This window comes from Phyllostomus hastatus, unplaced genomic scaffold (genome assembly GCF_019186645.2).
Source record: "Phyllostomus hastatus isolate PE091 unplaced genomic scaffold, TTU_PhHast_1.1 phas_scaffold_585, whole genome shotgun sequence".
Classification (NCBI taxonomy): Eukaryota; Metazoa; Chordata; class Mammalia; order Chiroptera; family Phyllostomidae; genus Phyllostomus; species Phyllostomus hastatus.
The window spans coordinates 26,951,162-26,978,795 of NW_025334037.1; the positions used below are offsets into that span (position 1 = coordinate 26,951,162).

The 27,634-nt window shown below is 54.7% G+C and overlaps 1 protein-coding gene across 4 annotated transcripts in view; it reads left to right on the forward strand.

Moving 5' to 3' along the window:
- TSPAN18 (tetraspanin 18) overlaps positions 1 to 27,634 on the forward strand; it is a 160,133-nt gene that overhangs the window by 12,088 nt on the left and 120,411 nt on the right. For all 4 annotated transcript variants that reach the window (XM_045825221.1, XM_045825223.1, XM_045825220.1 and 1 more), the window contains one exon: positions 19,774 to 19,855. The gene's annotated coding sequence lies outside the window, so the exon portion shown is untranslated. The remainder of the gene's footprint in view (positions 1 to 19,773; positions 19,856 to 27,634) is intronic.

The following is a 27,634-nucleotide window of genomic DNA, read 5'->3' on the forward strand; positions in this document are numbered from 1 at the left end:
AAATAGTATATATATGAGGTTGGTCCCAGAGAGGTGAGTGGGCTGGGAGGGAGGAAAGCCAACCAAAGGTGCACTAGCAAGTTGCCCCCCTCTGTGGGCAACTGGGGTTCCTCCCCTCCCACTGGGGACCCTCCCAGTAATGTGCGGAGTTTGCCTCAGAGTCATCCCAGCGAGTGGCCACCAACTTCTGTCTCTCATGAGCTGAGGGTTGCTCCTGGGGACATGGGCATCCGAATGTTTCCAGCCTGCTTTCAGCCCAAGAGGTAGAGGGGGGACTTGGACAGGGACTACCAGAACAGAACTCCTTCCTGTGGCTGCAGGCGGCCTCCAGGGTGGACCGTGGGGTACGGGAAAAGCACAGCTCATGCATCTCTTACTTAGCACATCCTTTCATGATGGACGCCTCGTATTCCTACGTAGATAGCTATGATGCTTTGTCCGATTCTCCGGTGGTGGACTGGAATGCCTTTCTCGCATACACCTCTTTCCTGATGCTCCACAGTCTGTGGTGACCACCTGTGTGCAGTGGCTAGCTGGGTCAATGGCCATCTCCTCTCTCCCACAATTGCTTGGCCCTCTTGGGCCTCTTTCTGCCCCTGCCCACCCCTGTTTGATCCTCACAGATGTCACTTTGACCCTTTCATCTCATGGGGTCCAGGTGCCCAGGCCAGGTGAGGTCTGTGAAAGAAACTTGGGACCCTTTGCCGAGAATTTAGGAGTGGGAGGCCAGCAGGTCATGACAGAGGGTGATTTCCACCTTCCCCGCTGGTTGCCTGTTGGCAGATCAAAGGGCTTTCTGTTGTTGTTTTATTTTCCTTTCCAGTGGCTTCTTGCTGAGGAGGCAGGCAGCGGAGCCAAGGCAAACAGAGAGACTTCTGGGGCCACTGCCTGCGTGTTGTGCAAGCGGTCTGATGGTGGTGCTGCAGAGGGGCCCCAGCTGGGGCCGCAGGTGGGAGTTTCCCTGCCCTCCCCTCCTCTGAGCCCAGAGGCCAGATGGGAACCCTGGGTGCTGACCTCAGAGCCTCATGAGCCTGATGGGCCCCACAAGGCCTGGGAATGCAGTAAAACCATGGAATTGGAGGAGTGAGGGTGGAGGTGCCGAGAGAGCTGGATTGCAGCCTAGACCCATCCTGTCATTACTGTCCCCATTGTCCCCAATGGGAGAGATGGGCAGTGCACTGGACTAGGAGTCCAGAAAGTCAGAGTTTGGAGCCTGGTTCTGCTTCGGCTCCGACGAGCTCCCGTTTCTCTGGTGGACTTCTGGTGGACCCCAGCTACACACTGGGGAGCCAGGCTGCTGGTTCCCTGGGTCTCCTGACTCTAGAATTGCCCCTTCGAGTCTTGACCAGGGACTCTGAGCAAACGGCTTTGAATCCCCCGGAGCAGAGTGCTCAGGAACGCTCAGGAAGCCCGGGTGCGGTTGTTGATGGAAATGGGGGATGCTGTTTAAATAAATTAAGAGCAAAGGAGGAAAACCCATCAGCATTATTTTCAATAGCTGGGATGATATGCATAACATTTCCTCCCTTTCATTTGATAATTTTTTCCTTCTTGAAGTAGTTTCGAAGAAAGGAAGTGTCTGATGATTTGCTGCACAATGAGCTCAAATAAAAATATTCTTTTTAAAAGGTGGTTGGTTGCTATGTAATTGAATTTAAATAATGGGCAATTTTTGTTTCTAAGTAGCCCCACCAGTATTCAAACACTATTCTAACTAGTTGAGAGGTACGCGTATGTTTGTGGCAGAGGATGAAGAAGAAAAGATCTCACTGATGGAGTCTTTTTGGCAAAACAATAATAATTATAACATATTAAAGTCGAGTGCATACACTCGTGTGTATCTGCCAGTGAGAAATGTATGGGATTGAAATTAAATGCTCTTCTAGAAGGAAGAGATCCAAAGGCATCTGGAGAATCCAAATGGCCTTTGAATGGACTAAGTGAGCGTTCCGGTTTCTGAGTGTCACGGGTCTGAGTACAGATTCTGCGCACGCCCCTCCCCTGCTGCATGGCATGTGGCAGACTTTTTATTCTGAGCCTCGGGTTCCCCATTTGGAAAGAAGGGGCAGCCAAGGCCGGGTCAAGCGTCCAGCCTTGGGCTGGGCATGGCGTGCCCTACCATGTGGGCCCTCTTCCTCTCCTTTTCTCCCCAGAAGCACAGTGGAACTTTCCCACGTGTGTGCGGGGCCCACAGGCACTAGCTCATTTGGTGCCCAGCAATCCGACTGTGGCGAGATCTTTCAGTCCCCATTTTATGGAAGGGAAACCCGCTTTGCTGAGATTATCGAACACCATACATCACCCGGTGGGTGGAGGGGCACGTGAAACCGAAAGGGTGTGTCTGAACCATGGGAAGGCCTGGCCTTTTCCCATCCTAAGGGGCTTTTTGCTTCTGAGCTCTGTTGGGTGCAGAAAGGGGTTCCTGGTGTTGCTCGGTGTAGGCATTCATTCATTCTTTCCTTCTTCTGTGAGTGCTAGACTTTTCCTGAAGACTTCAGGCTGAGGGTGGTTCACCCAGAGGTGGCATCACCCTGCAGCCCAACACCGCATAATGGAGACTTTCTGGGTCTTCAAGCCCCCAAGCATATTCAGGCTGGGCCCCCTTGCCCGCTCCTCTCACCTCCCAAGCTTCTACCCAGCCTCAGGCCCCCTCTGGGGACACGGAGAGTTTCTCTCTGTCCATCTTCCCTAGAGGTACCCCTTCTGTGGGTGGCTCAGGTGGTCCTCCTCCTACACAGAGTGATGGAGGACAGGGCCTGTCCAGCACCCAGCTAGCCCTGCTTTCCTGCCATGCAGAGTCTCCCTCTGCCGGAGGCCCTTTCTTACTGGTCCTGGCTGGGCTCTCGCTGCTGCCTGATGCCCCAAGACTAAAGTACGCCTTGGTGCATGGCAATGCGTTAGAAGACATTGTTCTTGAGAGCCCTCCCGTGGTGCGTGGCAGGCGATCTTAGCTCTCCTGTCTCTTCTGTCAGTTAACAAGAGGCTTTGAACAGGGTTAGCACTTTGCCCCCAGAAAAGAACTCAGGACCTGATGATGTGCGTATGTGTACACAGATGCTCTTGTATGGGTTCTGCCTGCCTTAGGGTGTCGAGGAGGACTGGGTCTGAAATAAGTGCCATGTCGAAGGCCCCGGATGACTGTATCAATGGGGTGAGGAGCAACAGCATGAGGTCGAGGCCCCTCCGGGCCAGTTCAGTGGGTGATGCGAAGACAGCGAGGTGATGCGGTGGCTAGAGCTGGGCCCGGGGTCGGGCCTCGCGGGCGAGTGCTGGCCCTGCCACTGTCTGCTGCGTGTTACCTCGGACTGGTTAAGTCTTCAAGCCTCCTTTTCCCTCTGTGTGGAGCCACAGAGCAGCCGTGCACGTTGGCGGGAGCCCGAAGTTACCGAGTGCGCGTGCGTGCGGTGCTGCGCTCAGCGCCGGAGAGGCCTCTGGGCGGCAGCGTGCTAGCCTCGCCGTGAACGAATGGCGAGTCCCCGAGGCTGGGGGAGGAGGGTGAATGAGACCTCCTGGGAATGCCTGCCCTGGAGTTAGGGAGTCCCCATGTTGAGTTGCACTTGGGTCCTTTTACCGTTACATCAGTCCTGCCATCTGTGGGAGGAACCACAAGTCCTCCGAGGACGGCGGTCATTTCTGGAGCCCCGCCTTCCCCGCCCGAAGCGGAGGGGCGCACTGGCTGCCTTCCTCAGTCCCCGCGGGCGCCCCGCAGCTCCCCAGGATAAGGAGACTTCGGAGGTGAGGATAAAGTGGACTAGAGGGGCGATATGCCCTGTAACAGTCCGAGAACCCAATTTTGGGCACATTTTGCTCAAAATGGCCTCAAAAGGCAGACTTACAGATGTGAGGGAGCTTTTAGTTTGTTTGTTTTTTTTTTTTAATTTCAAGCATCACTGAGGGTCAAAGAATAAGAAGCCATCTGGCTGGGTTGAAGGGAGCATGTGAGATTGCTTGGTTTTCATTTGCAGCAAAATGTACTGTGAGTTTTTCTGCAAATGTTGATAAAGAGGGGAAGCGGTAAGACCCAGAGGCCTCCGGGGCGGCTGCTGGAAACACCTTCACGGTGGAGCCCCGCCCTGGGCCCTGGGCCCGTGTGCGCCATCACTTCGTAAAAGGGCAATTTGCAGGGATGTCAGATCACCAGTCTCAGCTGCAGGAGGGATAAACCTCTGACTTGGAGCCAGGGATCAGCGTGAGAACGCCATCTTGCCTGCTCTTGGCTCCAGCCGAGAGCCCCAGTCTGCAGCCAGCCTGGGCACTGTCTGTACTCTGTACTACTTCGTGGGGAGCAAGTGAGACAAATGGGATAGATTGGAGATGAGAAGGGTTACCGTCATATTTCTGGCTGTTCCACTGGTTCCTAATTGGTTGTGAGAGTTCCCATGGAGTGGGGAGAAAGAGATCAGGATTAGAAACGAGGAGGCAGGTTCAAGTGCCAGCTTTACAATAGCCTTGCTGTGTGACCTTAGGTAAGGCACTGTCCCTCTCTGGGCTTGTTCGCTCTCTGTAAAACCCCACATGTGGCGAGAATGGCCGGGAGGGACTGGCAGCAGCTGCCCCCTTTCATGGGGTGTGCCTCCCTCCCGTTCTGCTTCAGGATCTCTGTTGGGATTTGCATCTGGAACTCACAACAGGCTGCTCTCTAGGACTCCCAACCTGCATCAGAGGAAAGGGCTTTGAAGGTGAGTTAGGAGGAGCGAAGGCCTCCTGGTCATGCTGGGGTTGAATCCTGACTCTGCTTAAACTTACTGTCTCGGTAACTTTGGATGAGTTATTTAGTCTCCCTGAGCCTCAGTTTACCCATGTGTAAAGTGAGAACAGTAGCTCCTACCTCAAAGAATTGTTTGGGATGAGGACAAGACTATGATTCGAAAGTGCTGGGCATGCCTGATGGCTGTGGATGCCGGACAGAGCGCAGGTGGCCTGGTGGTGTCCCCTTATGCCCATCGGGAGGGGAGACTCAGTGGTTGCTGAGGTATAGCCACCTGGACCCAGTGTTCCTTCTGCTGATGTTGGGGTGGGAGACGGAAGTTCTCTGGTGCTCTGGCAGTGCCCTCCTCCCTGGCCCACCCTGTGTGCCAGAGTGTGGCTTGCATGGAAAGGCATGGCATTCCTCTGGCCAGCCAGGGCCGGGTGCCAGGCGGAGGGTGGGGACTGCAGCTCCCAGCAGCTACCCCTGCTGGTCAGGGCACCAGGCACTCCCGCGCAGGGGGCTTCTGCTTTGCCTCGTGGGGCAGCTGGCACTTGGGGACATGCTGTGTTCGCTCCCGGCTCCTTGGGACCATCCTTCTCCATCCTGTTCTCAGCCAGGAGCAGCCCTGTCTCAGGGGATGGCTCTCAGGCACATGGTGTTCCCACTATAAGCTTGCCGGTTGGATCTTTGCTGCCTTGCAGGTGTCCTTATCCCAGAAACCACTGGGGTGGGGAGGTTGAGGACCGAGTGACTTCCTCTTTCCACACTGCAGCAGCCCTACCTGGGAAACGAGCGTCAGTCATACCTGGCTCATCGCCGCTGCTCGAGAACCCTAAGTACGGTTGAGTACTGTTGTTGCTGGTTATGAGAAAGCAACTGGTGGGCTATTTGGGGTTGACTTCAGTGTAAAGGATGTGGTTTGAAATGGCCTCTTTGTCTTAACACAATCTGTTTTGATTTATTCAACTGTGGGAACTTGAAAACGGACCAAATGTTTTTCCTCCCCTCGTTCCCTCTCCCTCCAGCCCTCGGATTTCCTCCCACTCGCTCATTTACTCGCCCACTCACATACCTCTTGCTCACTCGTCCGCCCCGTTGTTTGTTCACACTCATCTCACTCGAGTAAGGGCAGGTAGGACTGCAGATGGCCCAGATGCTTGTCCTTCTGCCTCCGAGGCCCCCAGTCTCTCTTAACCACACACACTCAGATGTGTGTGCAAATTCACACCCAGACTCCCTCTCCTCTTCCCATCTCCCTTCCCCCACCCCAGCAGGGCCCGAGGTCAGGAGACCTGGTGCTCACTGGGTCTCTGTTACGGACCTGCTCCCTGGCTGTGTGACACAGGCCGAATCACTCGACCTCTCTGGGCCTCAGTGTCCTCCCTCCCCGCAGAGGCCAGGCTATCAGTTCACATTCAGGGAGGCGATCCCTGTCTTATGCAGGCCCCCCGATGCTCAAGGTAAGGTCCTTTCTGCGCCGTAAATTCCCTGACTCGGCAAATGAGCGGATCTGATCTCATTAGGCAGACCGCGTGCCAACCTGAAATTACTTTTTAGCCTTTTCCTGGTACTGAAGAGGCATCATTTTATTTTGAGCTAGAAATTAACATGAGGTCAGGACGAAACAGAAAGTTCAAGGGGATGATTCACTCCTGACTTTAGAGAGACACGACGTCCGTTTCAGTCTGTCTCATCCCTCTTCCTCCCGAGGTCCCCGGCAGAGGTGACTAGGGACGCTGCGGCACTGCCCCTGCCCGTGGGGGAGGGGCGGCGGAACTCGTGACGGAGGCCCTAGGTTTCCTGTCCCAAATCCACCAAAAGGATTCGTTTCGTGTTGTGTCCCCCTCTCACCCTGTCCTGGGACGGAGAAGCTGGATTTATTCAGAACACACCGTGGGGGACACGCTGTCCTTGCAACAGTCCCACGGGCGAGGTGCTGCTGTCGTTCCCGTTTTAGGGGCAGTGCGGCTGGGACCTGACGAGGCTGAGTGTGGCACACGATGCGTCAGTGGCAGGGCTGGGTCCGCAGCTGAGCGGCGGCCTGGACTGGAGCTAAGAGTGTCCGTCCTGAGTGGCCCAGTGCAGAGTGCAGAGTGGCCCAAGGTGGAGTGCAGAGGAACAGGATCTCCAGGTGCGAGCCCAGGCTTTAACCCCGCTCTGCTGCAAACTCATCGCGGACCTGGAGTGAGGCCCTTCCCCTCGCCGGGCCTCCGTCACCCATTGTAAAACGGAGGAGAGGGACCGGTGATCCCCGAGTGCCCTTCTGGCACGGTGTCCTGTGGTTTTCTGGGGGGTTAGATTTTAGGCAGTCATTAAGAATCAGGCTGCTGGGGTTAAATCCTGATTTAGGAGCTTGGGGCCTTGGGCAGGTTACCCAAGCCCTCGGAGGCTGAGGTTCTCCATCTGCAAGATGGAGAGAAGATGGACACCTACTAGGTCAGGTTGCTGTGCGGACTGAGAGGCACAGTACGTTTTACCCGTTACCCAGGACAACGTCGGGGCTCCCATGCACACTCGCTCTTACTATAGCTTTGTGATCTATCTGTCCTGGAAGACCCTTTCACTAGGGATGGGAGCTTGCCCCCCGGCATGGGAAGCCTTGCCCCGGAATTAGAGTGACATTGTACAAGAGTTGCCACGATGCCTTTGGATAAAAACCACTGGGCCACTGTAATGCCTTGGGGTTTCTTAACCAGGGCACTGCCTTGGGCATTCCAATACAGACATGAAACGGCCCAGGATGATTTAGTCCAGTGGCGTTCCACTTACCTGTAGCCGTAGAAGTCAAAGCAAGTTCAACGTGGAATAGCCAATACCAAATATAATGGAGCTTCCACATTGAAGCAGGATAGGGGGTTGCCCTGCCCACCTCCCGTCCACGTTGGTGTCTCTTGAGGAACCCACGGGGAACCCATGCTCAGCATCACAGGCCGAGAGGTGGTCGGTGAGGAGACCGAGGTCCCCGAAGGGGCAGAAGCTCACCTAGGACTCCGAAGCAGGCACGTTGGCTAGAATCGTTTTCATTGGCAGCCACATTTCCCATTTTTGTAAGAGGGCTCCCCTGTGTTTCTTTTGCCCATTGATCCTAATCACCTAGAGACGTGTCTTTCAATATTGACACTTACTTAGGGGCTGACATTTCTGAATTATTCTCTCTCCTGCCTCCTCCCAGCCATAGGTAAAGGCTGGGTGGATAGTTATTGTTCAATCAAGGAAAATGGAGCTCTTTATTTGGAAGCTTTTGAAACACAGTGTTTACCCAAGTAATCCTGCCCGAATCTGCAGGTGTTTGACCAAAATAAATAAATAAACTGTGACCAGAGTGAACCCGCAGATGGGCGGTTTGTAGGGACTCTCAAGAGCTGATTTACATGAGGCGTCTCTCCCCACTCCCCACGTTCCCCATCTTGCAGCACCCCGCCCCCCGTCGTTTGGATTTTGAGATCACATGGTTTTCCTCCCTCAAAACCCAATTTCTGCACAGATTTAGCCCACGGTAACCTGCCACCAGAAGTGCTTTAGTGATAATCAGTCGGCGTGGGTCGCTGGTGAAGGCTCCACGCCTGCTGCATGTAAAACACCCCTGCGGCCCAAGCGAGATGGATGCCAGCAAGACATCCAGGTATCACAGCGCAGTGGGCTCCCCTGCCCGTTCTAAAGGCCAGGTGCCGTGCCCCTGAGAGGCTTGCCGACTCGCCCAAGGGCACACAGTGATTTAGCTGCAGGGCCCTTGGTCTCTCATGTTCCTAGGCGGGGGCCCTTGCAGACACACCAAACCCTATCTTTGCTGAAGCCAGTCTGCCCTTTGCTTTATGATCTGGGTAATAAACCAGTTCTGTAGTGCCTGTGCGGGCACAAAAGGGGATGGCGTGAACTATTAATTCAGTGCAAGGCTGGCTTCTGGAGCGCATAAGCAGGTTGAGCCAGCAGCAGGTGGGGCAGTGTTCGGAGACGTTTGCCCAGCACCCTTGCGCCCACATCCCAATGTGATGAGAGGGTCGAGAATGGAGAAGACCCGGTCCCCGTCTGCAAGGGCAGAAGAGACACATGTGAATTCAATTCGAGGCTGGCGAGGCCTGCGCTTGGCTTCCCGGCACGCCGTGAGCTTTGGGAGTGGGTGGGAACTCGGCCTTCTCCGGGCCTGACCCTGGCAGCCTGGCTGACGTGTTTATTTCTGCCGGCTCTTCGTGGGAGGCCGGCCTCTGGCCGGGTGGTTGAGCAGGCAGCCTCCAGGCAGGGCTGCCTGAGGTGTGCAACCCGTCTTACCGCTCAGACCCGGACGTGAGGCTAGCTCCTCTTGCTTCCATTTCCTCAGCGGCACAGTGGGGCTGGGAACAGTGCTTTCCCGTGGGGGGAGGGGTGAGACCTCAGAGAGACAACCCACAGAAAGGGCTCAGCGCCCCGCCCCCCAGCTAGGATTAGCAAGCACTTTGCATTCGCTATTAATTTGAGGAATTTTAGATGGAGGGGTTTAGATGGGAAGGGATGTTTCTCCATTTAAAAAAATACTATTTATCACTTTTTTCCTGGTTATAAAAGGCCCGTGCATACATATGCCTACCACCGGAAGACGCCCATCGGTAACGTTCTGCTGCATTCCTTCCCAGCACCCCCCCCCCGCCCCCCGCGCATCGTGTGTGTGGTATAATTGGGCATGTACTGTCGGAGTATTGCTTTCAAAAAATTGTAAATCCTGTGAAGTCTCATAAATGTAAAATGAACGTGGGTCAAAGATCGATCTGGCTCATTAGTGTGGGAGCCAGCAGGATGGTAGAGCTGGTTCTCGGGAGAATTGGCGGGACGGTGGCTATCCGGCAGCAGAGAAAGAACGCTGGGGTGATGGCCGTGCTGGATGCAAAGCAGGCTAATGCCCTGGGGGCCATAAAATCTCAGCCTTTGCGGCCATCTTTTCTCCAAGACCTACAGATGCACGTGTACCTGCTCAGGAGTTCAAGTTCGCATTCTTCTGGAACCCCGTAGATGATTTCCGTAGGGTGGGCCTGCTAAACAAAGGTCCACCATGGTGGAGGACAGACAGGCCTCTCCTTGCCTGGTTTCTGGGGTTTGGGATCATTTTTCTCGACACGGTCTACACACCCTTCCTGCTCATCCTCGAGAAAACGTGGCGCCCCTCCCTTCCACACTTCACAGTGCATCACAGTCATCTTCACAGGAAAGTTTTAGAGGAGGACCCGGAATTCCCCAAAGGGTGTGACCTGCTCCTAAACCCACCTTGACAGAGGTACCCCCACCCCTCCTTGGGGTCCCAGGGCAGCCACACTGGCTGCTGTCCCCCACCACGTTTTATTGTGACCATCAGATTCCCTGTCGCTCGGTGTAGACTGAGTTTCTTGAAAGCCGCATTCTCTCCCAAGCACCTAGCAGGCGATTCACTGCAGAGGTGCTGGCTGAGTGCGTGACCAGGGGTGTTAAGAGGAATGGCTTTTGTTGTCCACAAAGGGGGAACCTTGCGGGCAGGAACTCACAGGCCCCTCTCCCGGGTCCCTGTGTGGAGTCAGAGACACTCCCAGCCCCCACACCGCGGCGTCATGCCCTGTCCACCACTCCCACCCCGATCCTGCCGTTTCACTGTGTTCGGAGAGCTCTCCCCGCACACTCAGTCTAGAAACCCCATCTCCTCTCTTCTCTGTGGGTCTCCTAAGACTGAGCTTTGAGAGCTCCTGACTTTTTTTCCTAATCAACGTCTGAAAGGGGTAAAACTCCTTGGCCACTGCCAGCTGGGGAGGGAGAAGTGTGGCTGGAAGGATTAATCATTTCACTATGAATTTTACAGCTCTCTTGTTCCACGTGTTGGGAAAACCCATCAAAATGCTAATGCCTCCGCTGTCCTACCCCCTGCAGAACCTTTTCTGCATTAGAATATATTACATGAACTTGCGCAGGGAAGAATTACACAGAATTGGGGTGCAGTTTTCCCCATCCCACCACAACCCTGTGGGTTGTAAAGTCTGGATTAGTAGCCCCAGGCTGAGGAGGAAAACTGGGGCCGGCCAAAGGACGGTTCGCTCAGCTCTGGTTAGGAGTTCTCAGCTTTCAGCTTCCTTGCTAGCTGCAGGGTGGCCAGTGTGGAAACATCTCCATTACTATCACGTGGCTTTTTAATACGGCCATGTGTCCCTTAACGACAGGGATACGTTCTGAGAAACGCGTTGTTCGCGGATTCTGTCGCCGTGTGAACGTCAGGAAGTGCACTTGCACACGCTTCCGTGGCACAGCCCACCGCGTGCCCAGGCTGCGAGGCGTCGCCTGCTGCTCCTGGGCTGCAAGCCTGTTCACCGTGTTCCGGTGCTGAATATTGCAGCCAGTGATAACACAGTGTTGGGTATTTGTGTGTCTAAGTAGAGAAGAGGCACAGTCAAAATGTGGTCTAAAAGATAGCAGATGGTATTTATTATATGACCTGGACGCTTAGGACACTTACTACGAATGGAGCCTGTAGGGCCGGAAGCTGCTCTGGGCGAGTCGGCGAGTGGCCTTGAAAGCTGAGGCCATTCCTGCACGCTCCTGCAGACTTCATGAACACGGGATGCTCGGGCTACAGTGAGTTTGTAAAACAACATGAAATTGTATCAGGCACAAGAGGAAATGATGCAATCAAGAGACACAGTGAACACGAGATGTGTGAGGCTGCTGCTGGTGGAACACGGCACACTGTTCTACAGTGGACTTCTCATGTTTAATGAATAGAAGTGTACACTCTAAAATAATGATGAATATGAGGGAGGACCCCCCCACCCCACCCAAAATACCAGAATTATCTTCTAGAGGGTGGGACCCTTGTAGTACAGGCTTCCCCTGCTAGGTGAGTGTCCTAGGAACCCATGTGTATCAGTGGACCACCTGGCGTTGTTGTGAGAGGCTGCGTTCAGCTTCAGTGAGTTGTTTTTGAAGACTCTTTCAACACATTTGCCCATTTCAGGATGGCTGATTTACAGCGCAGCTGCCCACACTGGGCTGAATAGTCGGTTTCTGGCCAAACATGCCATGAGCCCTATGCCCCACCCTCCCTGTGAAACCGGAAAAGTGGCATTTGTGCTGCCCGTCACCACCAGAACCAATAAGCAGACACAGGGATTGAATCTTTACCGGCGTTTTATTCTGAGGGCTGGTGATCTGCGAAGACGGCGGGTTCTGTACCCTCACAGACCTTCTTACCTTCCTTTCAAGCCAGCCTTTCTGCGAAGGGGCAAACTGTAGGGGAGGGGTTTGGCATTCAGGGAGGAGGTTCTTCAGACAAAGGCTGCAGTTGGGTGGTTTCCCTGACTTCCTTTCATCTGCTGATTGGTGGTTTTCTGTCTGGGTCCTGGGTCCTGGGTCCTGGGTCCTGGGTCCTGGGTCCTGGGTCCTGGGTGGCTTTCTTCATCGGTGCCCTGGGTGGTGGCGGGATTCTCTCCCCGGAACACAATGGCTCAGATACCACCTTGATTGCTTCTGGTCTCTTCCGGAGCACAAAGGGTGCATTGCTTGTGGCCTCCTGGAGTCAGGGTGGGCTGTACCTTCAGTTCCCGAGACAATAAATAGCTTTTTACATGCATTAGCTACTAAGCTTGTTAACTATCACCGAAAACTACAATATTCCAACACTTGAGTTCCCCATCATCTAGTCACCTATCTTGCCCCAAGCAACTTACTTTGGTTTCCCTGATGAGAAAAATCCTCAGAGGGAATCGTCTCGCTGCTGTGGAAGAGGTGCGACAGAATACAGAAGCACTAAAAGGCATCAGAATAGACGAGTCGGACAACTGTTTTGAGCGGTGGGGGAAAAATGTCTCGATAGGTGCATTTCATCCAGTGGAGAGTACTTTGAAGGTGACTGACGTTTAAACACGTAAGAATAAATATACAATTTTTATGCATAAACTCCATTTTTGGGGGCTCCCCCCTCGTGGTATAGTAAATACATATCGTCATCAGCATTACGCAGTGTGCATCCTTGTACGTGCTGTGCTCTCGCACGCCTGGCAGTGCAGCAGCCAGGCGTGGGAGAGCTCGTTACAGCAGCAGCACCGCGCACACGTAGGGGACATGAGGTGCTGCGACCTGACAACAAGTCCAGCCCCTGTGACCTTCACAGGGGATGTCGCAATGGCTACGACCTCACTGGGTGACAGGAGTTGTGTGGCTCCATTAGGATCTTGTGGGACCAACATCGTGCACGCATGGTGCATCGCTGACCTCGAAACATCGTCAGGCAGCGCATGACTGTCCTGCCTCTCTCAGAGGCGGAGGATCCTCGGAAGCGCGTCCCTGTGTATGTGAGACTGCACAGAGGGTCCGTGTTGAGGTCCAGATCCAGTGCGTGTGGAGGCAGAATTAGTCTCAAAGCCGACGTCAGCACTAAGACAGGCTCTGCCTTTGCCGAACCGAGTACCGGAAGCACTGGTTCTTCTCGTAGCCTTTGAACCCCAGGCATCTTTGCACATCAGCCCAGTGGCCTGGGAACCTCTCGGATTCACCCTTGGGAGGGTGAACCTGTGGGTTGGCCCGGTGCAGGCTGGCCACAGGTGAAGCGGCTCTGAGGGCTTTGGCTGAGAGCAAGACCATGGGCTCTGGTCCTCAGCCTGATTCAGCCCTGCGCCTGGGGGTGAGCCGCTCGACCTCTGTGGGCCTCAGGTCCCTCCTGCACTAGAGAGGAGGAGGACGCTGGCCACGTGCTAGAAGAGTTATTTCTTCTTGTCTTTTTGTTTGTTCACTCGGATGACACTGTGCAGCAGGGGCGGGCAGGTCAGGCTCCACCTTCAGGGGCGGGTCCCTCCGACCCTCAGATTTTAGGTCTGCTGGGCAGCCCCACCTTTCAGGAGGGAGTGAGCCTTACCCAGTAGACGCTTCGGATGGCATCACCTGTGTTTTCTGTTTCCCTTCCTCCACGAATGATGCACCAGCGTTTAGTTACAGAAAAATGCTGCTCCTTTCTCTCCTCTTCTGCAAAATGGGAAGAGTGGTAGTGCTCCCCTCGCAGGGTGGGAGGGAAGGAGAGTGAAGATCAAGTGTAACGTGACTTGATCATGATCAAGTATAAGTGCAGCAGATGCACAGGATGGATAGCCCGTGTTTTTGCCTCCTTCAGGTAACAAGAAAGCTCTGCCAGACAGGACAGAACAGGAGCAAATGCACTGGTGATAGGCCCCCAGAGGCTGCCCGCTGTCCCTCCTGCTCAGCTGAGCAGCTTGGCGGTGTCTGCCTCACACGGGGGCTGCTGAGGAGGGCACGAGAGACCCTGGCTAGCCTGTGCTGCCTGCAGAAAAGCCCCAGACCCGATGGGAGGCGGGGTGGTGATTCCTAGTGACAGTTACATTGAGAATAAACAGCTTCACGTGTTAACTTACGGGGTCGGTACATCCCCTCCACTCTGGCCCTTTCACCCTCCCCAGGCCACCAAGAGCTCATGGGCCCTGCTTGGGACTTCCTTGTTCACTGGGACCCTTACTAGCTCTGCCAACACCCACTGGGTTCTGCCCAGTGAAATGCGGGGAGTGGCTCTCCCTTTAGGCAGGAAAAATAAATCCCAGTCTTTCCCAGGATGTCACGGCTCAGCCCCACAATGACCCTGAGGCACAATTAGCAGACTCAGTGTGGGAACTGGGTGATGGGGGCTGAGTGACAGGGGGAATGGCGCTGGGGAGACCCTTCCTCCCAGCGAGATAAGTGCAGGTGGAGAGAAGATGCAGAGAAGGGAAGTGGCTTCATTAGGAGCTGCTCCAGGGACAGTTGGGAGGCAGGACACAGCAGGAACTCCTCCTGAATGTGCCTTGGCTCCTCTCCCTCTCCCCCACCCCCATGCCTACCCCCTGCGTTGCTAATTTAAAACAAAGCAAAACAAAGCCCTGGCTTTGCTTTGGAGCCATAAACTGCAGAGCTCTTATCTGTCAAGGAGCCCTGCATCAGCTGGCGGTGCCTCAGCCTGGATCCTGTGGCTTGGCGCTGGTGTGGGGGCAGGGGCCCAGGGCGGTGCTGCCTCCAGGGTCTCATTGAGGATGCTGCCCCTTTGGGGGCACAAGACCAAGAGTCCTTGCGATCACAGGGCTCAGGAGGACGGCAGTTCCACCTGGGAGCCAGGAAGAGATGTAGAGTGGCTGGAGTGGAGAGGGAGAGAGGGGACTGGGGGTTGTAGAGGAGCTAGCCAGGAAAAGGCTCATCATTGGGCTGATCACCTCCATTCTTTCCTGGATGCCTCTTCTAGGAAGTCTTCCCAGCCCTCCTCCTCTGAAATAGCACTGACTTGGGATCTAGGATATCAAGAGACTCTAAATTAGTGGTCTTCAGTGTTATGTGGAAACTTAATATATAAAATAATCAGAAAGTCCAGCTGTTGCGAATTAAGTGTTAGCATATGTCTGGGGTGTAGATCCCATCTGTTCTTCGTGGAGATTCCTGAGGGAGGGAAGAATCTGAGAACTGTAACTTGGAACCGCTAATCATGGCCACCACCTTTGTTACAGAAAGTAGCAAGCAGATTCTACTCTATGTAATTGCTCCTTCCTCTGTATATTGTCTGCTTATTTTTTACCCGGTATCGTGGGAACCACTTAAAATCTATCAGTTCCTCTAACTCCCTGCTCAGGCCAGCAAGGTAGAATAGAATTGTCCACACCGTGCAGGTGAGTTCAGCTGGACCGTGGGGGCTGCGTACGTTGGGAGGGCCTAGAAAAATGGACAGCCGGGGATAAGTTAATGCAAGTCCACACGTGTGGGCAAAGGGAGACCGGGAACCCGCCGAGGCAGGAGAGAGATGTGGCCCCCCACATTTATGGGCTCAGTTGTACAGCAAAGGCGAGAGCAGGTGGGAGGGCAACAGAGGCGACCGGCTGGCTGACCAGCCAGGAGGCTGTTTACGATGACGAGCAGAGGGGCGATGGGGAGGCTGCTCGCAGGCAGGAGGGGCAGGGGTGGCGGGCTTGGACAGTCAGGGCTGATTGCAGACGCATGGGAGGGAAGAGCCACGGCGACGGGGAGAGTTGGGAAGCGTCTTCGGTGTGGGTGTCAGTCACGCCGCGGAGCTCCGCCCCACCCGTGGAAATTCATCGGGCTGCACGCTCGCGGTGTTGGCGCTGCTGTGTGTGCGTGCCCTGTTCTAACTTAAAAATAGAGTGGGAAACGGGTTGGGGGCGGGCATTTCAGTCTCTCACCTGGGCCTCCTCCAGGACCCTGAAGTGGCTCTTGGAATGTTTCTGACGACTCGAGAGCTGGCTTTCCTTGCACAGCGTGGATTCGCTTTGTTTGGAAGGAGAGGAGGAGAAGGATCCGAGTTTGGAGCCGGGCTTCATGAAGCAGGAGGACCTGGCCGGTCGTCCCCGCGCCCCCCCCCCACCCCCAGTTCACTGCCGTTGATTAAGTTCTCACTGTATTTCCCAGAGCGCAAGGCACACTTTATGTTTTAATATCTGAATGTCTCTGAAACCAAGATGTGCCATGCAAACAGTGACCCGTCATAATTATTTAACTGGCAGTGTTTTCTTCCTTAGGAGTTCATACAATATAGTCCAGGGTCTCAGATTCAAGACCTAGGGTATCGCAGGGCAGGCTCTCTGCTGGGCCCTGTGCGTCATTGCTCATGAGACCCTCACAGCAGCTTAGAAGTCACCGGCCACTGTCAGCCCTGCTTCCCAGACAAGCAGAGGGACGCAGTAGGAGGGGCATCTGTTTGGGGTCACAGATGTAGTTAGGGGTGGGCTGGAGATTTCCACTTGTGCCCCTTCAAACCTGTGGGATCTTGGTCCAAAGTAAGACCATGTCTGGGACCTGGAGGGCAGTGGCCTTTCCTTTCCAGAGCCCGGAACAGCGAGGTCAACAATGAACACCATCGCTGGGTTCACCATCTTTCATTGCAACCTCTTGTCACCCAGCAGCAGTCCCCACTCTTGGCCCTGAACCCTGGGATTCCTCCCTCCCTCCCTCCGCGGAGGGCTCTGGGGCCAACATCTGCAGGGACCCCCCTCCTCCTCGAAGAGGAGGGGGCTGGAATGAGATCGCAGGGAAAGGGGGGAAGAAATTCCAAGCCCAGCTGGTTTCTCTCACACAAAGCAGATTTGCTTAAATGGGAATTAGGATTAGTGCTGGGTTTTGCCCCTCCTGGCAGACTGGTAATAAACTAATCTCCTCTCAGGCTGCGAGGAGGCAGAATTCCTCTGAAGACGGCAGACAGCTCCAGGCCCGGGAGTGCAGCACCTGGAAAGTGATTTTGTTATTGACGGGCCTACCTGCACCGCCTGACACGCAGCCCCCAGCTCCTTCCCGTGCGGCTGCGGCCTTTCATTTCGTTAATGTGTGACATTCACCCAGGCTGCATGGCTGACAGGCATGTTTGACATTAATACATGTTCCTCAAGGTCCCCAGAGCTCATAAAAGCTCATTATCAGTTCTGAGCCGATAAATGCAGTGGCTGGCCCAGGTGGGCCCGAGTTCCTCAGAGATGCCCCTGGGGCAGGGAAGCCGTGGCCATCTGCAGGAGCCCAGAAATCAGCTCCCCCTTTTGTCCAGGGGACTCGTCCTCCCGGGCCATTGGGAGGTGACCAGAAGAGCCCTTTGTAGACAGAACCCTGGATTCCAATTTGCATCCAAGAAAAGGGGCTCCTTCCCCCGCTGCTGTGTAAGGGGAGGTGACTCGGCATTTTGGGAAGGTGGTCTGTCTGCATCTATTCCGAGGTGGAGCTCGCAAGAGTCTCAGCCTAGCCATCCACTTCCAGGCTTTGGAACTGCACGGACATCCCACACAGAGCTGTGGGGGCCACTGCAAGGGTGGGGTGGCCGGAGGCAGAAACACCCCACGTACCCACGGTGAAGAGGAAAATGCACCACGGTCCACATCTACTGTGGGGCACGTGCCGCTGAGAAAAAAGACTTGGGAGGTCTGTGTAGTCTCTCAGTCATGGGTAGACGTGATGTCTCTGATGAGTGGCGTTGTAGGACATCTGGGGTGAGGTCCCGCTTGTATAAAGTGACACTGTCTGCATGTGAGCTTATGTGGGCACGTGTTCACACGCATGTGGTTACACAGAATGAGATCTAGAAGGTCATGGTACATGGGTAAGGAAGAACTTTCAATTTGTAGTTAATGCAAATTGTATGATACATATATGGACATGTAACGTATCCAACCATGTAATGTGAAAAATAGAGACATTTACGGAAGAAGATACAAGATACAGGAAACACCGTATGTAGGATAAAGATGCCTCAGTCCCCTTCAAAGTAGTCGCCTGGGACCTCACACAGCTCTCCCAGTCACCATCAGCTGTCCTGTCATATTTTTCCTGAATCTCATCGATGGTCTGAGACCTCTTCCCTTTCAAAGGTGACTTTAGTTTTCAGAAAAGCCACAAGTCGCAGGGCACCAAACCGGAGCTGTAGTGGGGGCCAAGTGGAACATTCTCAGGTGTTCTGCGTGTTGCAGAAAGTGGATCACTTGCAACAGACCCTCGACCATCTTTGAAGCATTTGTGCCACACTTTAACTTGTGCTGCACTCATTGTATCGTCCCCGAAAGCCTTCTGAATCATCCACGGAAGAATGTTCAAAATCTGATGCAGATTCGTTGCTCTACTCACTTGGTCATTTTTAATGCAATGGCCACGCAGTACACGTGCTCACTCAATGGCACCTACTGCCTCCACTGATTGGTACAGTGAAGTCATCATTGTTCACACATGTGAATTTCAGTCCACTCTCCTTAGCTGCCAGGTTACATCAATGTCACGCAAACCATTCTCGTTATATTGACAGTGGCTGGACTTTTTCTGGACAGGCCTCATACACACACAGGATATATATAGGGTATATATAGGATATATGCACATACACATGCGTTTACATGTATCATGAATCCCTCCCATTGCAGCCTGAGTGGTAAGGTCCCCCTGCTGACCCTGACTGAGTAACTGAGGTGGAGAGAGAGGCCCAATCCTTGGGCCAGGCCCTGCCCCCCATCAGTTAGCGGGGTGTTCTGAGAACGCCCCCTGTGAGTGTGGTGCATTGACACTGGGCTCCACGCAGCAGACCTTGAACTCACTGTCCCCTGCTTGCCCTCTCTCACTGTGGAGATGGCACTTGCACCAGGCGCGACTTCCCAGGGACCTGAGTTCTGGTCCCGGCTCTGTCCCATTTCAGCGGCAGGACCCCAGACAAGTTGTTTAATTCCTCCTGAGTTCGTGGTCCTCATCCGTGAGGTGGTAATACTTTCTCACAGTAGTGGAGAGGGCGTCGGGATTATCGTGGTACTCGTTTGAGGTGACCTGAAATGTGATCAAGGCCCGCTCTGTGCGGCCTGCTCGCCGAGGGCAGAAGCCGGGGGGCGGCGGGGGGGGGGCGCTGGTCGGCGAACGTGGCTCTCCCTGTCCACTGTAAGATTTGCTTTTGTTTCCCAGCTGTGCCTGTGAGTGACCTGGTCCCCTGGGACCGGCCTAAGCCGTGGCAGGCAGGTATGTTGCCTGGACATGGCGAATTCAATCCTCCTGTGACCTGCGGGCTCAGACAGACAGAGGGGAGGCAGGGAGAGGTCGGACTTTGGCCTTTGTACTCCGGGGCTGAGTCGTCTCTTTCACCCCCAAAGACCCCTCTTCTTCTTTCTTATCTCTTCATGGACACCAGATCTGGAAAGTTTTGTTCTGCCCGAAAGGCCTGCTTTCATTAGACAGTGATTAATTGTCTTTTGCATTTTCAAAATTACTCAGAAAGCCTTTTCGCCGCCTAAGGAAAAGGGAGTTCCCACACCAAGTTGATAACGTTCTAGCTAGAAGCGAAGAAGCTGATGCAACGTTGTGATTAGCGTGCTCGGTGTCATCACGCGGACGTGGCCCAGGGTCCGGGCTGGTTTCGGAGGACTGAAAATGGGTCTCAGTCCGCAGGCTCTGGGGACGCCATCCCGAGGGCCTGAGTGGGGCCGGGCGCTTCGTTCTGTCTTCCTGGCTGCTGAGGCCCTGTGTGGCCCCCCTGCCTGCAGAGGTGGAGGGAGGGAGCAGACCCCTCAGGGGGTGGGTGCCCCTCCAGACGGGGCTGGTCCCTGGAAGCCCCACGCCCCACTAACTCATGCCTTCTTAAAATGTATTTCTCTCTCTCCTCCCTCTAGAGTTTCTCCTGAAGCCACTCTCAGAGAGAGACCTCAAGAGAATCTTGACATCCCCGGGAGGAAAAGATACCCGTTGAAAGAGGTATGATTTTGGCAACGTGGTGGAGTAGCATCTCAGCATATTCACATGAGAAGGTCTGGTCTCCTCTCCACTCCCTGCCCTCCGGGGCCTCCCTGTCCGAGTGAGAGAGCTCCCCGCTCCAGCTGGGGAGTGCTGGGCAGGGGAAGGGGGGTTTTCCTCTTGCCCTGCCCCCCGGGGTGTCTGTTCAGGGATGGGGAGCAAACGTTCAGGAGAGAGGGGCCGACGTTCAGGTGGGGCCTTAGGAGGCTGGTCGCCGCCCCGTGGAGGGGCTGCAGCTCATGTCTGATCCTGAGTCCACCCAGGAAGTGAGGGTCGAGGGGTTGGAGGGAGCGAGCCCTCCGAGGGAAAGTGGAGGTCCCGCGTGCTCGTGGGGGGCCTGGCTTCTGTGAGGACCCCTCCCAGGCCTCCCCTGCCCCACACCCACCATGGTTCTTGGGATTGAGAGATGGAAATACCTTCCGAAAGTGATTCACCCACCTCCTCATCCAAAGGCTCTTCTGGATAGAGTTCACATTCCATGATGGAACTGAGAATGGAGAGGCCCTGGTGGACTTCTGGGGCTCGGGAGCCTCTCGGGCCACCCTGACCGCAGGACGTGTGCGGGTCTGGAGGCCCCGAGGAAGGCCGTGGGGAGGAGCCGGGACACCGCGCCCTGGCCCGGCCCGAGCCACCCTGGTGCCTCATGAGTCCTCAAGAGCCATTCATCCCGATGGTTCTCGTTTTCTTATCTGCGAAGTGGGGCTGCCGTGCTTTGAACCTGTTTCAGCCCTCGTGTCTTCAGTTTCCGAGGTCCCAGGACCAGGGCGGAATTAGCAGTGGCAGGCGGGGTCGGACAGCAGGAAGGCAGAGCGGGGGCGGGGCTCGGGAAGGCCCTGGGGGTGGGCATTGGAAAGCTCCGAGGCGATCTGATTGCCAGTCTTGGGCAAAGGATGACATGACCCCCAGTGGGTGGGCAATAGAGTCTGAGGTGCACATGGAGATGGGTTCGAATCCCTGCTAATCAGGAAAGTCAGAATAACCACGGCTGAAGGCTTTTCCATGCCAGACGCGGTGCTGAGCACAGTCCCTGCGTCATCTGGTCCTCTCAGCAGCCGAGGGATCTGGGCGCTGTGACCAGCGCCATCTCACAAAGGAGCAAACCAGGCCTTGGAGGCGCTGAGTGACTTGCCCGAGGCCTCGCAGCCGTGAGTGACACAACTGGGGTTTGAAGCCCTTGCCTGAACTACCCTACAATTCTAATGCCTTCTGCTTACCGGCTCTGTGGCTTGAGGCTTAAGTTTCAAAAACAAAATGTTTGTTTTCTGGATTGAGAATTTCTGTAAAACTTGAGGCTCTTCATCAAACCTCTGAGAGTCTTGGTTGTCTGGTCTCTGAAATGGGCGCATAACGCCTACCCATGGGGTTGTTTGAAGGAGAAGATGAGATGTGGAAAGCTCCCCACACTGTTCCTGTTCCTTCCCCCACACGCCACCCCCCCCAACCTCGCCTGCCTCCCTACCCCTAGGGCTGCTGTTGGTGGGGGGTGGGGGTGGGGGTAGGGGGGTGAACACACCGTAAAGCTGCCTGATGGCACTTGCAGTGTTGGCCCCTCTGGTGCCCGTGGCTGGGAGGCACTGGGCCACTGCACTCGTCACTGCCCCGAATCCCCTGGTCCCCCAGCTCACCCTCTCACTTCAGACTGTGCTGCTGGCTGGCCAGGGGTTTTCCAGCTGGAATCCAACGCAGCGTGGTCGGCTCCCAGAGGCAGACAAGGCAGGGCCGGGCCCACTGGATGGTGGCAGAGGAGTGACGAGGCCTGGGACCTGCGTGGGCCTTCTCTCGCCCTGGATAGCGCCTGTGCCCTGTAGTCCCCCCACTCGGCCACCGGCCAGCCTGGGCCATAATCTTCATGGTAATCCTCCTGGCAGCAGCCACGCTGATCCCCACAGGAAACCGCTGCCTTATCACAGAGCCTGGATCTTGCGTGGTTTTCTCAATCAGGGGAAGGCTCTGAAGCGAGTCGGAAAAAGCTTAACTTCCCCAGGACCTTTCTGCTACGGATGTTTCTCTAATCGGGAAGCCGTGGGCCTGCGTGAACAAAGGGAAAGAATCTCGTTAAGTACAGGGAAAAGAAGCAATCGAGCTGTTGTTCTGGGGTTACTTTTAGGGGGGTAGCCGAGGGAGCAGAGTGATTTAGCCTTGTTCCTCCTGTGAGCCCGGAAACAGATCGATGTCACAGGGTCACGGGGAAAATGCGAAGATGACCATGTGGCCACGGGCAGACAGGCCTGTGCCGTTGCGGGAACTGTCACATGGGGTTTGGCGAGGCCGAGTCCCTGCTCTGCCTGTGCGGTAGCTGCTTGACTCCTGGTGCGCGATTTGGTCACCCGGAGCCTCAGTTTCTGGCAAACGGCGTGCACCTCCCTGGGTGGCTGGGAGGGCGAGGAAACTGCCAGCAGGCATACCTGTTTGCTTGGAATGATGGCAGTGCCCTGGAATGGTGTGGCCTCCCAAGGTGACCTTCTAGAGGAGGCTCAGGCTCTTGAGATGTGAGAGCGGGGTGTTGGTGATCAAACAGTGGGGTTACCCTGGAGACGCATACCTCTTTCCACGCCTGGTCTAAAAACGGCCTGAGCTCAGGGCCTGGGTTGTGTCAGCTCTCTGTTCTGGCACCCCTGCGGTGTGGGGCCACCTCGGGTATGAACGGTTCTTCCTTTGTCCCATGGTTTACACTTGACCCTGATGCTCTCTACTGGACTCGTCCTGTAGGTAATAGCTGATCTTCCCCACAACTCAAGAAGCAGGTATTAATACAATTTTTATAGGTAAGGACGACTGGGGTTCAGAGAAGTTGTACATTACTCTAGGCTTTGACTCTAAAAAGTAGCAAGGTTAGGACACAAGCACAGCACTCCTGCCCCAACGGCTGTGTTTGCATAGCACCTCACGGCACCCACAGTGCTACAGAGGCATCCTGCCTGCACCCACAGCTGCATCCCACAGCGCCTGCGCCTGGTGGCTTCTTCCTATGGTGCCAATGACAGCACCCGCACTGTAGCCCCCTACAGGGCCCTTACAGGCACCCACGGTGTCCCTGAGGCACCCACAGCTCAGCGTCACCCTATGGCACTCTTCCCAGGTTCTCCAGCCAGCCTCACACGGACTTTGGAGCTCAGGCAGAAAGGGAAGTCCCTGGTGTCTTGATGTCCCAGCCAGCCCGCTGCCACAGGCTGAGCTAGGAAGCGTAGGCAGTCTCTAGGAAGCACCAGGATTTCCTCCTGCTGAGATCTGACAGCGGATCTTATTTAGGTCACTGATCCAGTTCGAGTTAGTTTTTGTAGTATAGGGAGTGAGGTAAGGGTCCAGCTTTTTCTTTGGCACTTGGTTATCCAGTTGTCTCAGCACCACTTGTTGAAGGGGCTGTTCTTTCCCCATGGGATAGTCTCAGCACTCTTGTTGCAAATCAGTTGGCCACAGATGCATAGGTTTGTTTCTGGATTCTCAATTCCATTCCATTGGTCTACATGTCCATCTTGATGCCAGCACCATGCTGTGTTGATTTATGTGTAGCTTTGGGAGGAGGGTTAGTATATTTTAAAGCTCCCCAGGTTGAGCACTACTGGTTTTTAGAGGAGGATGGGGCGCTGTCAGGTGGCCAGCTAAGAGCCTGCTGGAACGACCCAGGGCAGTGCAGAGGGAGAGAGTGCAGCCCTGAAGCAGAGCGGCAGCCGTGGAGGGGAAGGAAGCCATTGCGGAGATGAGAGAGGTGAGTGCAGGAGATGTCTTGATCCTCCCTGATTCTGGGAGGGCCTTGGGGATGACACAGGTGAGAACAGAGGCCAGTGGTCCAGGTCAGCTTGGTTCAACTCCTCTCCACACCCAGTATAGTTTGGAGGAAGACCTGGGTCCCAGTCACAGCTCTACTTCACTGTGTGACCTTGGCCAAGTTGCTCCACCTCTCGGAGCACCCTCACTGTCTCTGTAAGGTGGGCCAGTGTTCTCTGCTGCTAGCGCAGAAGGTTGGGTGAGGGTCAGACGGGTCAGCTCTACAAAGGCTGAAGGACTTCACGGCAACTGAACGCTTGGTAGGCTCCCCAGCCCACAGTTCTTGCCGGGTGGTTGTCGGTATCAGCCTAGCCACCTCCGGGGACTTGGGGCTCACCCCGGGCTGGCTCTGCCAGGCCACAGTGTCTCCTTGAGTTGAACTGACATCTATTTTCTTGTACCCTCCCTATTCTGCCCCCAACTCTGCCACGTGGGGCTGCTTTTCCTCCAGGCTGTCCTCCTGCATCTCCACCCTGTACCTTCTCGTCCGCTGGCTGAAAGGTCGTAGTCACCTCTGCCTCCCTCTGAGGACGCAGAAGGGGGAGCATAGCTTCGGCATTAGATGGATTTTAGGGCTGTTTCATAGCTGGTTATCAGCTTGGGCAATAAGTCGGTTCCCTCTCCTGTTGCAGGAGGAGAGTCGTGGCAATTGCAGGCTCGCTGTCAGGACTGAGACGGCGGGCGTCGGGCACGTTGCCCACTCCCTGGGAAGGGGTCAGCGTTCCAGAAGGTGGTGGGTGTGGCTGCCCTTGCCCTGTGCACAGCACCCGTCATTTCTTTCTAGTTCTGACTGGTGGGGCACAGGCCCCGCTGCCCCGGGAAGGGGCAGCAAGCGGCCCAGGCCTCCTGGTGCGTCCTGCCTCCCCCTCGCCCTCCGGCCGGGACACGGACACCGGAGGACAGGATGGCGGGTTCTCACTGCCCCAGTTTCCTGCTCACTCAGCCCGACTTCTGCCAGAACACTCTCACGTCCACGTGTGACTCATGACAGCACCCTGGTCCTTTTCTCCCTTCTCGGATATTTTCTACCTCAACCTTTTCCTTCTTTTCTTTATCACGTTGTTTTAAATTTACCCAGGAAGCTCCATCCCAGTTCCATGTACCCGTCGGCCCTTTTAGGAAGCTACGTCAGAGGAGTGTCCCCTCGGAGAGGCCCCATCTCCCGGGCATGGTTGACTGTGAGAGCAAGGCCAGGTGGGCCTGTGTGCTGTGTGCGTTGACCGCTCCTTGACATCATGGAGAGATGATACGTTTTCATTTTCCTCCTCTAGACGATGAGCAGATTCTTGCTTTTCTGTCTATGCAGCCGACATTAGCTGAACATTCCCTTAAGAAGCTTTATTATTGTTTTTAATGATGGCATATACCTGCTCTGTGACTCACAGCTGGACTTCCAAACAGCGGGGGAGGGCAGGGGTGGAGGGCCAGGAGCCCCAGCTGCAGAGGCGGGTCCGCCCCGGAGAGGGGAAGTGACTGGCTCAAGGTCACACAGCTGTCGGAGAGGGGAAGTGACTGGCTCAAGGTCACACAGCTGTGCGGTGGGAGAGGTGGGCCTCGTCTGCGAGTCTTCAGGACTGGTGGTCCCTCTGCCCTCCCTAGCTGCTGCTTTTATTGGTTAAAAGTGTAAAATGATATACTTGAATGAATAGCCCTGAAGTGAAGGACAGAGTCCAAATCCGCTGGCAGTGCTGCTTTGTCAGCTGTGGCGGCTTGTGACCTGTCCAGCGCTGCGGGTGCGGGAAGAAATGACCAGAGCCGCTCCCTGTGCCGGGGGCTGTGCCAGGGGGTCTCCCTTTCTGGGGCCGTGGTATGAAAGACAGGTGTGGTGGGAGTGAGGAGGGCGACTGGGCCCTGGGCTCTGAAGACCTCTGTTTTAGTCGACTTACTTTGTAGAGCAGTTTTACGGTCACAGCACCATGGAGGAGGAGTGCGGGGAGTCCTCATATTTTCCCCGCGCCGCCCCCCACAGGGCCACCCCTGGCTGCTGACCTCCGCGCCACAGTGGCACACAGACGCCGTCAGCGAACTCGCAGTGACACAGCATCACCACCCAAAGCCCATGGGTTACACCAGGGTCACTGGTGGTGGCGTGCCTTCTGTGGGCTTTGACAAATGCAAAATGACATGTGTCCACCATTAGACGATCGTGCAGCATAGTTTCGCTGCCCTAAAAATCCTCTGTGCACTGCCAATTCATCCTTCCCTCCCTCCCAGCCCTGGCAACCACTGATCTTTTCACTGCCTTCATGGCTTTGCTATTTCCAGAGTGTCATAGAGTTGGAATCACACCACGTGGAGCCCTTGGGGATCGGCTGCCTTCACTTCGTGGTGCACGTTTCAGTTTCCTCCGTGTCTTTTCCTGCCTCCATGGCTCTCTTCTTTTTCCAGTGCTTTTTCTGGTGGCAAAATGTACATAACGGAATTTGCTGTCCTAACCAGTTTTGAGCGTACAGTTCAGTGGGGTAAATGATAGTCACATTGTTCTGCCACCGTCACCACCGTGCACCCCTAGAACTCTTTTTATGTTGTGAAACAAACTCTCCAGCCATGAAGCAGTGACCCCAGGTTTCCTCTTTCCCCAGCCCCTGGCAACGGCCAGTGGGCTTTTTGTCTCCATGATTTCTATTACTGTCAGTACCTTATGGAAGTGGAATCTTATACTATTTTTTGAGGGGGGGACTGATTTATTTCACTTAGCCTAAAACCCTCAAGGCTCATCCACGTTGTAGCATATGTCAGAATTTCCTTCTTTTTCAGGCTGCATAGCATTCATTCAACGTCGTATATGTCATACTGCAGCACGTATACACCACATGTTGCTCTTCCATTCAGTGTCGGTGGGCACTCGGGTTGCTTCGTGATCTAGCCATTGTGCAGAACACCGCGAAGCTTGTTACTTCTAAACGCTGCATAATACTCCATCGTCTGCGTGGACTGGACCGTGTGTGGCTTATTTATCCCTTCACCTCCTAAAGGGCAGCTGGGCAGCTTCCAAGTTCTGGCAGTTATGAATAAAGTTGCTATAAATATCTCTGTGCTGAAGCTTCTTGTGTGGACATAAGTTTTCAACACATTTGGGTAAATAACCGAGAAGCGCGATTGCTGGGTCATGTGGTAAAATTACGCTTAATTTCGCGAGAAGCTGCCCGTCTGTCTCCCGAAGCGGCTGGACCCTCCTGCCCTCCCACCAGCGGTGGGGGAGTGCCCCGCTGTCCGGGCCCAGTGTGTTGCCAGCGTTTGGGGCTCGGCTGCCCTGGCGGCTGTGCCGTGCTGGCATCGCTGTTCTAATTTGAAATTTCCCGACGACACCCGGTGTCGAGCGCCTTCTTATGTGCTCCTTCTGTCTCTCTGTGTGTCTTTGGTCCATTGTCTGTTTAGGTCTTCTGTCCTTTTTTCATCAGTTCATTTACTTACGAGTTTCATGAGTTCTTTGTATATTTTCCACAACAATTCTTTACCTATATGTCTTCTGCAAACACTTCCCCTCTCAACAGTGTCTTTCACGGAGCAGAATTAAAAAAAATTCTAATGAAGATCAGCTTCTCAATTATTTTTTTTTTTATGGATTGTGCCCTCAGTGTTGTATATAGAAAGTTATCGCCATGCCGAAAGTCATCTAGATTTTTCTTCTGCGTTGTCTTTTAGGAGTTTGAGAGTTTTGCATTTTACGTTTAAGTTTGCGCTCCATTTTGAGTTTGTTTTTGTGAGCTTTGTAAGGTCTCTGTCTAAATTCACTCTCTTGTGTGTGAAAGTCTAGCTGTTCCGGCACAGTTTGTTAGAAAGACTGCCTCTTCTCCTTCGTGTTACCTGAGCTCCTCTGTCACAGGTCGGGTGACTGTATCTACGAGGGTCTGTCTCAGGGCTCTCTTTTCTGCTTCTTCCGTCCGTTTCTCTGTTCTTTCACTAGCCCCGCGCTGTCCTGATCACTGTAGCTTCATAGTGAGTCTCTACGTCAGGCAGTAACCGCCCTGCAGC